Raw genomic sequence first — 12772 nt, 5'->3', positions numbered from 1 at the left:
GCTGCACCTGTCGCACCTCTACAACCACAACAATGTCGTCTGCCAAGTCAAGTGGGACGAGCACAACGCATTCCCATTGAGCCTGGTCAAACTTCTGGTGCTGCTATACCTACTGTTGGTGCTTCTGTCGCTCCTGCTGCTACTACAGAGGTGGAGGACCATTACAAGGATGAGGTTGATCAAAATTAGAACTACGTGCAACCACCAGCACCACCACCACCAGGTCGTCCTCATGCATATCATCGCAACGGTAGGGCTGCACCACCACCTGAGGTACATGACCATCTTCCTAAACTAAAATTGAATATTCCACCATTTGAGGGTAGATATGTTCCTGATATATATCTTACTTGGGAGTTAGAAACTGAACAATGATTTACATGTTTACAATATCCTGAGGAGAGACGTGTTCCTGCTGCTGTTTGTGCTTTCACTAGTTTGCATGTGTTTGGTGGTCTGAACATTGTAGATTATATCCTATTCCAGCTACTTGGGCTGCTTTGAAAACTACTATGTGTACTCATTGGGTTCCACCATATTATCAACGTGAATTACTTCAAAAATTGCAGCGCTTAAGACAAGGAAAAAATTATGTAGAACAATATTATCAGGAATTACAAACTGGCATGATTCGATGTGGTATTGTTGAGGAGAATGAAGCTATGCTTGCACGTTTTATGGGTGGATTAAATAGAGAGATTCAGACCATTTAGAGTATAAGGAGTATACTAATATCACTCGTTTATTCCATCTTGCTTGTAAAGCTGAACATGAAGTGCAGGATCGACAGGCATTGGCGCGCACTAACTTTTCCGCAGGTCGATCTTAATCATGGACACCACGTGCATCCTCTACTTCCACTCCACCAGCACCTCATCAGGTGCCACCTCGAGCCATGATACAAGAAAGCAGGCACAACAACTACTATCTGCCAAGAGCACACCTGCCGGACCTGCGAAGAGCTCTTCTTCTTCCATGGCATCAACAGGGCACACAAGTGATATTATTTGTCGTCGTTGTAAGGGAAGAGGACATTTTGTGAGAGAATGCCAATCTCAGCGTGTGATGATTGTTACTGAGGATGGTGGGTACAAGTCCGCTAGTGACTATGATGAGGAGACTTTGGCTCTTATTACACATGAAGAACACGGAGGAGAGGATTCTGATCATGAGACGCAATACATGGCTGCTGAAGATGCTGACAGGTATGAATGTTTAGTTTCTCAACGTGTTTTGAGTGTGCAGGTTACACAAGTTGAGCAAAATCAGAGGCATAATTTGTTCCATACAAAGGGAGTTGTGAAGGAACATTCTGTTCGCGTCATCATAGATGGAGGGAGCTCCAATAACTTGGCTAGCATGGAGATGGTGGAGAAGCTATCTCTCACCACAAGACCACATCCACATCCTTACTACATCCAATGGTTCAACAACAGCGACTAGGTTAAGGTAACACGTACTGTTCGTATGCATTTTAGTATCTCTACATATGCTGATTATGTTGATTGTGATGTGGTACCTATGCAAGCATGTTCCTTATTACTTGGTAGGCCATGGCAATTTGATAAAAATTCTGTACACCATGGTAGAAACAATCAGTATACTCTTGTTCATAAGGATAAAAATATTACTTTGCTTCCTATGACTCCTGAATCCATTTTGAAAGATGATATTAATAGAGCTAATAAAGCAAAACAGGAGAAAAATAAGAGTGAAAATCAGATTGTGGGAAAAGAATTTGAGCAACAAATGAAACCTAATAATAAACCATCTAGTGTTGCTTATGAAATTAAATTGAAAAGTGCATGTTTACTTGCCACAAAATCTGATATTGATGATCTAGATTTCAGCAAATCTGCTTGCTATGCTTTTGTGTGCAAAGAGGCATTATTTTCATTCGAGGACGTGCCTTCCTCTGTGCCTCCTGCTGTCACTAACATTTTGCAGGAGTTCGCCGACGTCTTTCCAGAAGACGTGCCACCGAGATTACCACCTATTCGAGGGATTGAGCATCAGATTGACTTAATTCCCGGTGCTTCACTGCCAAACCGTGCACCATACCATACCAATCCAGAGGAGACGAAGGAGATTATGCGTCAAGTACAAGAGCTTCTCGACAAAGGTTATATACGCGAATCCCTTAGTCCTTGTGCTGTTCCTATCATTTTAGTGCCGAAAATGGATGGTATGTCGCGTATGTGCGTTGATTGTAGAGGCATTAATAATATTACTATTCGCTATTGTCATCCTATTCCTAGGCTAGATGATATGCTTGATGAATTGAGTGGCTCTAGAATATTCTCCAAAGTTGATTTGCGTAGTGGATACCATCAAATTCGTATGAAATTGGGAGATGAATGGAAAACAGCATTTAAAACTAAGTTTGGATTATATGAGTGGTTAGTCATGCCTTTTGGGTTAACTAATCCACCTAGTACTTCCATGAGGTTAATGAACGAAGTTTTACGTGCTTTCATTGGACGATTTGTGGTAGTTTACTTTGATGACATATTGATTTATAGCAAATCTTTGGAGGAACATTTGGAACATTTACGTGATGTTTTTATTGCTCTACGTGAGGCACGTTTGTTTGGTAACCTTGGAAAGTGCACCTTTTGCACCGACCGAGTATCTTTTCTTGGCTATGTTGTTACTCTACAGGGAATTAAAGTTGATAAAGCCAAGATTGAAGCTATTGAGAGTTGGTCGCAGCCCAAAACGGTCACACAAGTGAGGAGTTTCCTTGGCCTTGCTGGTTTCTATAGGCGTTTTGTGAGAGATTTCAGCACCATTGCTGCACCTCTCAACGAGCTTACAAAGAAGGATGTGCCTTTTGTTTGGGGTACCGCACAGGAAGAAGCCTTCACGGTATTGAAAAATAAGTTGACACATGCTCCTTTACTCCAACTTCCTGATTTTAATAAGACTTTTGAGCTTGAATGTGATGCTAGTGGAATTGGATTAGGAGGTGTGTTATTACAAGATGGCAAACCTGTTGCATACTTTTCTGAAAAAATGAGTGGGCCTAGTCCGAACTATTCTACTTATGATAAAGAATTATATGCTCTTGTTCGGACCTTAGAAACATGGCAACATTATTTATGGCCCAAGGAATTTGTTATACATTCTGATCATGAATCATTGAAACACATTAAAAGTCAAGCAAAACTGAACCGTAGATATGCTAAATGTGTTGAATTCATTGAGACTTTCCCTTATGTCATTAAACACAAGAAGGGTAAAGAAAATGTTATTGCTGATGCTTTGTCTCGTCGTTATACTATGCTTTCACAACTTGACTTTAAAATATTTGGTTTGGAGACCATTAAAGATCAATATATGCATGATGCTGAATTTAAAGATGTATTGCAGAATTGTAAGGAAGGGAGAACTTGGAACAAGTTCGTTCTTAATGATGGATTTGTGTTTCGTGCTAACAAGCTATGCATTCCAGCTAGCTCCGTTCTTCTTTTGTTGTTGTAGGAGGCGCATGGAGGAGGATTAATGGGACACTTTGGCGTCAAGAAGACGGAGGATATACTTGCTACACATTTCTTTTGGCCAAATATGAGACGGGATGTTGAGCGTTTTGTTGCTCGCTGCACTACATGTCAAAAAGCTAAGTCACGACTCAATCCTCATGGTTTATATATGCCTTTGCCTGTACCTAGTGTTCCTTGGGAGGATATATCTATGGAATTTGTTTTAGGTTTACCTCGAACAAAGAAGGGGGGGATAGCATATTTGTTGTCGTGGATAGGTTCTCGAAAATGGCACACTTTATACCATGTCATAAAAGCGATGATGTTGTTAATGTTGCTGATTTGTTCTTTCGTGAAATTATTCGCTTACATGGTGTGCCAAATACTATTGTTTCAGATCGTGATACTAAATTTCTTAGCCACTTTTGGAGATGTTTATGGGCTAAGTTGGGGACTAAACTGCTTTTTAGTACTACTTGTCACCCCCAAACTGATGGATAAACTGAAGTAGTCAATAGAACATTGTCTACTATGCTTAGGGCTGTTTTGAAGAATAACAAGAAAATGTGGGAAGAATGCTTGCCTCATATTGAATTTGCTTATAATCGTTCATTGCATTCTACTACTAAGATGTGCCCTTTTGAAATTGTGTATGGTTTCCTACCTCGTACACCTATTGATTTGTTGCCTCTTCCATCTTCGGAGAAGGTTAATTTTGATGGTAAAGAACGTGCTGAATTGATTTTAAGAATGCATGAGTTAACTAAGGAAAACATTGAGCGTATGAATGATAAATATAAACTTGCTGGAGATAAGGGTAGAAAACATGTTGTGTTTGCACCTAGAGATCTTGTTTGGTTACATTTGCGTATGGATAGATTTCCTAATTTGCGCAAATCAAAGCTAATGCCACGTGCTGATGGTCCTTTTAAGGTGTTAGAGAAAATAAATGATAATGCATATAAACTTGAGCTGCCTGCAGATTTTGGCGTTAGTCCCACTTTTAACATTGCAGATTTGAAGCCTTATTAGGGTGAGGACGATGAACTTTCGTCGAGGACGACTTCATTTCAAGAAGGGGAGGATGATGAGGACATCAATACCATTGTTACACCCACAGCCCCTGCTGCTATACATACTGGGCCAATTACTAGAGCTCGCGCACGCCAATTGAATTATCAGGTACTTCCGTTTCTTGGTAATGATTCTAATGTTCATGAGAATATGATGCTGCCTAAATTGGATACATTTGTCTTGCTTACAAATGAAGGGCCTAGCTTGGACAAGAAAGATGAACCTTGGAATAGGTTCAAGCGTGGAGATGATGGCATGCGCAAGGGGATCTAGAACGGAGTTACAAGTGATGACTTTAGGACTTTGAAGCCACCATAAGGAGTGCATGAAGCCTTGGACGAAATATACAAGATGCCACTTCATAAATTTCATCCAGAGATTATTTTAGGTGTTGCGTCACCTTATTATTGGGCCAGGCCCATGTATTTTCGAAATACTTAAGTATAGGCTGTTTTTAGAGTCCGTATGTGTGGGAAAACAAGAGTTAGGGTTGGTTTCGGACCCCTCCTCCAAGGGCCACGAAATTGCCCCCTCTTCCTCCATATATACAGCCCTTAGGGCGTCATTTAGACTTTGGGTTTTGTTTAGATTAAAGTTTGCCATATCTGCAACTTCGTGTACTTCGTTTGTGTCCAACGACCAGACCAAGACGTCACAGAACTCCACCTTGATCAATAAAGCTTTCATCTTATATTCGCAATATCCAGATTGCAATCTCAGTTTCTTGCTTGTTCTTCGTTTGCTCGCAGGAAAACAGGCCCTCGTGGTCAGGTTGATCATGCTCTGGCGTGGTCAATAACCCCTTGGAGTTGGTTTAGCGATTGCTAAGGCGCGACGTCCTCGCATGTTCGTAGTCGGATCGTCAAAGTCGACTTCCTCTAAAACGATAGACACCATCTCATCGAAAGACGGGACACCTTTGCCTCTATCACAGGGGAACGTAACCAGCACCCTCAACACTACGACCATCTCTCAACTCATAATGCAGAGATGAAATCTTGGGAACCTAAGACGACATCTCCAGGACTGGCTGTTTATACACCAGAAAAAAGACAACTTCCTCATGAGTTTTCCACTACGAACAAGGAAAAAAATAACTAATCAATGCAACACATAGGGAAAAATAAACGTTATATTAATAGATTTAAATCCACGGTACTAACTATCTTTCACTGTCAGTGCCAAATTGTTAGTATTTACAAACAGGTCAGTTGAACAAGAGATTCAGTTCAACCACACATGACACAATAGTACTAAAAATCTTACCTAAACCTCACAAAGCTTAAGAACTGAGAAAATCTAAACAGGTAACTCTGTAGTACACATGTTCACTCCAGCAAAAATAGCTATACCTAAAAAAGGTCTACAAAACATGAGAGAAATAAAACTCACCGGAAGCTTCCCAAACACCCAAGTCCTTGGATCTGCATTGCCTTTTCTTATCAAATCTGCATCAGCCATATCGGAAAGCTTGTCCTGATCCATGAAACATATGCGGGGGACTCGCATGTCAACATCCAGAATCTTGCCACAGATATGGCAGTCAAGGTACATTAGTACAGACCCTATAGCACAGCCTGTGATTGCCTTCCCAAGGGTAACACCATCTTGGTACCTAACAACAACCCTTCTACATCAACCATCAGCTGGCAATAATCCGTATTAGCCATGTCCTCAGTGACGAGATCCTCAAACATTACTGCCTCTCTGGAAACATGAGGGGCGGCACCAGGCAACACAACTTTCATAAACACAATAATGAAGAACACTTTTAGAGCAAGGTCATCTTTGCTAGGATCCTTGACAAGAACCTTGAGCTTATCCGTCAAATCCTTCATCTTGATATCTCTGTTCCTGCTAATGTCAATCTCTGATCTTAACTTCATCAAAGCATCGTCATATCCGTCCTCTGACGACCTTGGTATAGAATGACCACTACGAGGGAACCCAAATAGTTGGTGTGTACCATCGCTAGTGATGTGAAGCTTCTTATTCGCCTCACCCATGTCAAGAGTCATCGTATCAGGATCTATCTTCAGGTACAAAACTCCCATCAGAGGGCAGGAAATGTTAGACTTCACCTTCCACCTGAAGATAGAACCAAAACTAGCTACATGACCCCTAGCCACATGGCGACTCTCAAGCAAACGAGCACAAGCATCAATCTCTCTCAACAAACATCGCACGGTTAAATTCAATCGATGTGAGTCACCTTCATCCAAAGCAACTTTTCCGTCATTGCCTCTCACCGGCTTGACTGGACTCATAACGCTAACAAGTTGTAAATGAAAATAAAGAAGACACATCTTAATTAAATGAATATAAAAACAAAACAAAAATATGAAGCCAAGAAGGATGAAAAAGATTGCACAAGTTCAACTATTAAAACAACATCAGTACCACCCTCAATTGATGTAAACACTGACCAGCCCTCACTTGGCCAACATACCAACCCAGACACAATTAAATCATTGCAAGTACAACTAGTAAGTCACATACAATACAAATACCTACCACTGCATATTCATCTTCAGAATTAACTTCGATATCATCTTCTTCAAATGCAGGATCTTCAGCTTCGACACGAGCATGCTTCTTCACACCTTTGTTCGCATTCGCAGGAGAAACTTTACGTTTCTTATTTTCCTTCAACAAAGAGCACTTTTTCAGAAGAGGAGACGAAGAAGGCTTCTTATTTGACAAAACTCGTGGACTCCGGCGAACAGGGGAGCCACCAAGTGTGCTTGGACCAATCTTCACAACAACACTATCTCCATCAGCTTTGCTATTACCAGGTTGGGAACCAGCTTTCACATGTGGGCTACGCCTCTGTGTGCCATCGGGATTTGGATCTGACATCTTCCTCTTCAAAACATCTTTCTTTTCCTTAACTGCATCACGAGGAAACACTTGCGTCAAGCGAGTTTGCAACAGGTTTGTCTTGATAAGCATGTCAGTACCATGAGATCCAGCATCAACAATTGCAAAGGTTGTGTCACCACCTTCATCACCTCCACCTTTAGCAGCTTGAGCAACATCCTCAGCACTTTGTTGCACGCAAGCAGGCTTTTGACGCCCTTCCAACTCCTTTCTGAAGGAAGTATGCCCTAGAGGCAATAATAAAGATGTTATTTATATTTCCTTATATAATGATAAATGTTTATTATTCATGCTAGAAATGTATTAACCGGAAACTTAATACATGTGTGAATACATAGAAAAAACAGAGTGTCCCTAGTATGCCTCTACTTGACTAGCTCACTAATCAAAGATTTTTAAGTTTCCTGACCATAGCCATGTTTTTTCATTTGATGAATGGGATCACATCATTAGAGAATGATGTGATGGACAAGACCCATCCGTTAGCTTAGCACTATGATCATTTAGTTTATTGCTATTGCTTTCTTCATGACTTATACATGTTCCTCAGACTATGAGATTATGCAACTCTCAAATACCGGAGGAACGCCTTGTGTGCTATCAAACGTCACAACGTAACTGGGTGATTATAAAGATGCTCTACAGGTGTCTCCGATGGTGTTTGTTGAGTTGGCATAGATCGAGATTAGGATTTGTCACTCCGTGTATCGGAGAGGTATCTCTGGGCCCTCTCGGTAATGCACATCACTATAAGCCTTGCAAGCAATGTGACTAGTGAGTTAGTCACGGGATGATTCATTACGGAACGAGTAAAGAGACTTGCCAGTAACGGGATTGAACTAGGTATGATGATACCGACGACCGAATCTTGGGCAAGTAACATACCATGACAAAGGGAACAACATATGTTGTTATGCGGTTTAACCGATAGAGAATCTTTGTAGAATATGTAGGAACCAATATGAGCATCCAGGTTCCGCTATTGGTTATTGGACAGAGATGAGTCTCGGCCATGTCTACATAGTTCTCGAACCCGTAGGGTCCGCACGCTTAACGTTCGATGACGATATGTATTGTGAGTTATGTGATTTGATGTACCGAAGGTTGTTCAGAGTCCCGGATGTGATCATGGATATGACGAGGAGTCTCGAAATGGTCGAGACATAAAGATTGATATATTGGAAGGTTATGTTTGGACACTAGAAAGGTTTCGGATAGGTTTGGGCATTTTCCGGAGTACCGGGAGGTTATCGGAACCCCCCGGAGGGTTAATGGGCCTTCATGGGCCTTATGGAAGAGAGCAGGAGGCGGCCAGGTGGAGGCGCGCGTCCCTGAAGCCCAATCTGAATTGGGTAGGGCGGCCCCCCTTTCCTTCTCTCCCTCTTCCTCTTTCCTTCCCATCCTAGTTGGACTAGGAAAGGGGGGAACCTACTCCTAGTAGGAGTAGGATTCCCCCCTTGGGGCTCGCCCCATGAGGCCGGTCGGCCCCTTCCTCCCCTCCTTTATATACGGGGGAGGGGGCCACCCCATAGACACACAAGTTGATTTCTTAGACATGTGCGGTTCCCCCCTCCACAGATTTCCACCTCGGTCATATTGTCGTAGTGCTTAGGCGAAGCCCTGCGTGGGTAACTTCATCATCACCATCAAGACGTCGTCGTGCTGACGAAACTCTCCCTCGGCCTTAGCTGGATCTAGAGTTCGAGGGATGTCACCGAGATGAACGTGTGCGGATCGCGGAGGTGCCGTGTGTTCGATACTTGATCGGTTGAATCGCGAAGACGTTCGACTACATCAACCACGTTACTTAACGCTTCCGCTTTCTGTCTACGAGGGTACATACACACACTCTCCCCTCTTGTTGCTATGCATTTCCTAGATAGATCTTGCGTGATCGTAGGAAAATTTTGAAATACTGCATTCCCCAACAGTGGCATCCGAGCCAGGTCTATGCGTAGATGTTATATGCACGAGTAGACCACAAACAGTTGTGGGCGATAATAGTCATACTGCTTACCAGCAATGTATTACTTTGATTCGGCGGTATTGTTAGATGAAGCAGCCCGGACCGACATTACATGACCGCATTCATGAGACTGGTTGTACCAACGTGCTTCACACATAGGTGGCTAGCAGGTGCCTGTTTCTCCAACTTTAGTTGAATCGAGTTTGACTACGCCCGGTCCTTGTTGAAGGTTAAAACAACACACTTGACAAAAAATCATTGTGGTTTTGATGTGTAGGTAAGAACGGTTCTTGCTATAAGCTCGTAGCAGCCACGTAAAACTTGCAACAACAAAGTACAGGACGTCTAACTTGTTTTTGCAGGGCATGTTGTGATGTGATATGGTCAAGAGGTGATGAGATATAAATTGTTGTATGAGATGATCATGTTTTGTTACAGTTATCGGCAACTGGAAGGAGCCTTATGGCTGTCTCTTTATTGCATAAGATGCAAGCGCCATATAATTGCTTTACTTTATCGCTATGCGATAGCAATAGTTGCAAAAAGCAATAGTTGGCGAGACGACCATGTGACGACACATTGATAAAGATCAGGATGATGGAGATCATGGTGTCATGCCGGTGATGATAGAGATCATGACGGTACTTTGGAGATGGAGATCAAAGGCGGAAGATGATGATGGCCATATCATGTCACATATTTTGATTGATGTGATGTTTATCTTTTATGCATCTTATTTTGCTTAGTACGTCGGTAGCATTATGAGATGATCCCTTACTAAAATTTCAAGGTATAAGTGTTCTCCCTGAGTATGCACGTTGCGATAGTTCTTCGTGCTGAGACACCACATGATGATCCGGTGTGATAAGCTCTACGTTCACATACAACGGGTGCAAGCCAGTTTTGCACATGCAGAATACTAAGGTTAAACTTGACGCGCCTAGCATATGCAGATATGGCCTCGGAACACTGAGGCCGAAAGGTCGAACATGAATCATATAGTAGATATGATCAACATAGTGATGTTCACCATTGAAAGCTACTCCATCTCACGTGATGATCGGACTTGGTTTAGTTGATTTGGATCACGTGATCATTTAGATGACTAGAGGGATGTCTATATAAGTGGGAGTTGTGACGCTCGGATAATTAAGCTACAGTAACCCTCTACTAATGTTGCCACATCACCACGGTTATTGTTGATAAACTCGCATTAATTCAAACCTCATTTAAAATCAAATTTAAAATCAACTCAAACTTTAAAAGTTTTCAAATATCAAAACTAAAATGTTCGTCATGTGGCAAATAATCCCTAACTAATATTGGTGGTGGATCCAACCTTTTTTAAGTATTTAAATGGCCTTAAATAAATAAAGCAGTGATCAAAGCAATAAACTAAATGCTTTTTGAAATATAAAAATACTAGACTAACTTAATTACCTACCAAACTAATCGTGGCAGTAACCAAATTTCTATTGATAATTTAGGTTTAAGTTTTGTGTTTAACAAAGCTAGTCTGCTTTAAATGGAATTAGAAATGGAAAAGGTTCTAAAAGAAAAGGTTAACTGAAAAGAAAAAAAACTAACAATAAAAAAACAGAGAAGAACCCTCCCTGGGCCATTTGGCCCACGTGGCCACTAGCAGGCCGGCCCAACCGCCCCCCACTCTCCATAACCCCCCCACTGCACCCGAACCCTAACCGCACCCCCACTCCGCCCCCGCACGATTTCCCCCACTCTCTCCTCCCTCTCGCCCCCACCCCGATCTGGATCGGGGCTCAACCCCGACCACGCCGCCCGGCGCTGCCCCGTCGTCGCCCAACCCTAACCCCATCGCTCTGACACCGTCGCCTGGTACTCACCGCCTCGCCCCCGACGCGATACCTCGAGTCGCCGCCCGAAGCCGCTCAGCGGCCCGCCGCCTTCACCGCCAACGGCCACCTCGCCAGACGCCCTCGTCGCCTCCTCCCCCTGCGTCGCCTCGTCTCCGTCCTCCTCATCGACCCCCGTTGCTTGTGCCATACAGCCCTGCGGTGAGGCCCCGGCCTCCTCTCTCCCTCGCCCCGCGTGCTCACCATGCGTCGTCTGTGCCGTCTTTGCTCCTACGCCCCGCCGAGGCCATCGCCCGCGCGCGCCCGCGTCGGCCAAGCCCCTGCCTTCCCCTCCATCACACGCGTCGGCCGCGTCCCGTGCCACCGCGCGCGCTCACGCTGGCCGCACCCCGCGTCGCCCCCTGCTCGCGCACGCGGCCACCCAGCCACTCCTGCTTCCGCTGCTCGCCGTAGGCTGCCAAGCCGCGCCTGCTACTGCCCTCCTCCGCACCGCGCTTACCCCGCCGCGGCCCTCTGGTGCTTCGCGCCAGCCGTTGCTGGCCTGCGCCCGCGGACCCCGCCCTTCCTCTGCTGACCTCTGTCGCTCGTGCCCGTCGCGGCAAGCGCGCCACACGAACCCGTTCTCCTCCCCGGTGCCCACCTCCGCCTGTCGCGGCCGGCCGGAGGGCCTCGCCGTGGTCACGGCCACAGCGCCCGGTGCCCCAGCTTCGCCGTTGAACCACCCGCGCACGCCCGGGTCCAGGGGACCCGGCGCCCGCCGCATATCCACTGCCCAGCGCCCATTTGGTCCTAGGGCCAATGACATGTTGGGCCCACGGCCCAGAACGTTTATTAAAAAAAATTAATTAAAAAATATTATTAGTTAAATAAATAATTAACTAATTAACTTAATTAGTTAACTTAATTAATTCTGTTAACTAACTATTAAACCTAATTAACCTGCTAATTAATCTAACTAAACAGTTAGTTAGTTAGTTAGACAATGACAGTGGGACCCACGCGTCAGTTGGACCAAGTCAACTGACTGTTGACTGCTGACATCACCTTGATGTCATGCTGACATCACCCTGATGTCATGCTGACATCATAATGGCATTTCCTAATTAAATTAATTCTGGTAATTCTAAAAATGACTTAAATCTTTTAAAAATAATATAAAATAAACCGTGACTCGGATGGAAAAACTTTGTACATGAAACTTGCTCAGAACGACGAGACGAATCCGGATACACTATCCGTTCGTCCGCCACACATCTCTAGCATAGCAAACACGCAACTTTCCCCCTCTGGTTCATTTGTCCGAAAACGCGAAACACCAGGGATATTTTCCCGGATGTTTCCCCCCTTCACCGGTATCACCTCATTCCGCGTTAGGGCACACCTAGCACCGCTACTTGTTATGTCATGCATCGTTATGCATCTGTTTGCATTGTATTCATTGTTTCTTGCCCCTCTTCCCTCTGGTAGACTACGAGACTGACGTCGCTGCTGGTGCCTCGATCGACTACGGTGTTGACGACCCCTCCTTCTTGCCAGAG

This window comes from Triticum dicoccoides, chromosome 2A, assembly GCF_002162155.2.
Source record: "Triticum dicoccoides isolate Atlit2015 ecotype Zavitan chromosome 2A, WEW_v2.0, whole genome shotgun sequence".
Taxonomy (NCBI): Eukaryota; Viridiplantae; Streptophyta; class Magnoliopsida; order Poales; family Poaceae; genus Triticum; species Triticum dicoccoides.
The sequence above is the reverse complement of the archived record's forward strand: the minus strand, read 5'-3'. Positions refer to the sequence as shown.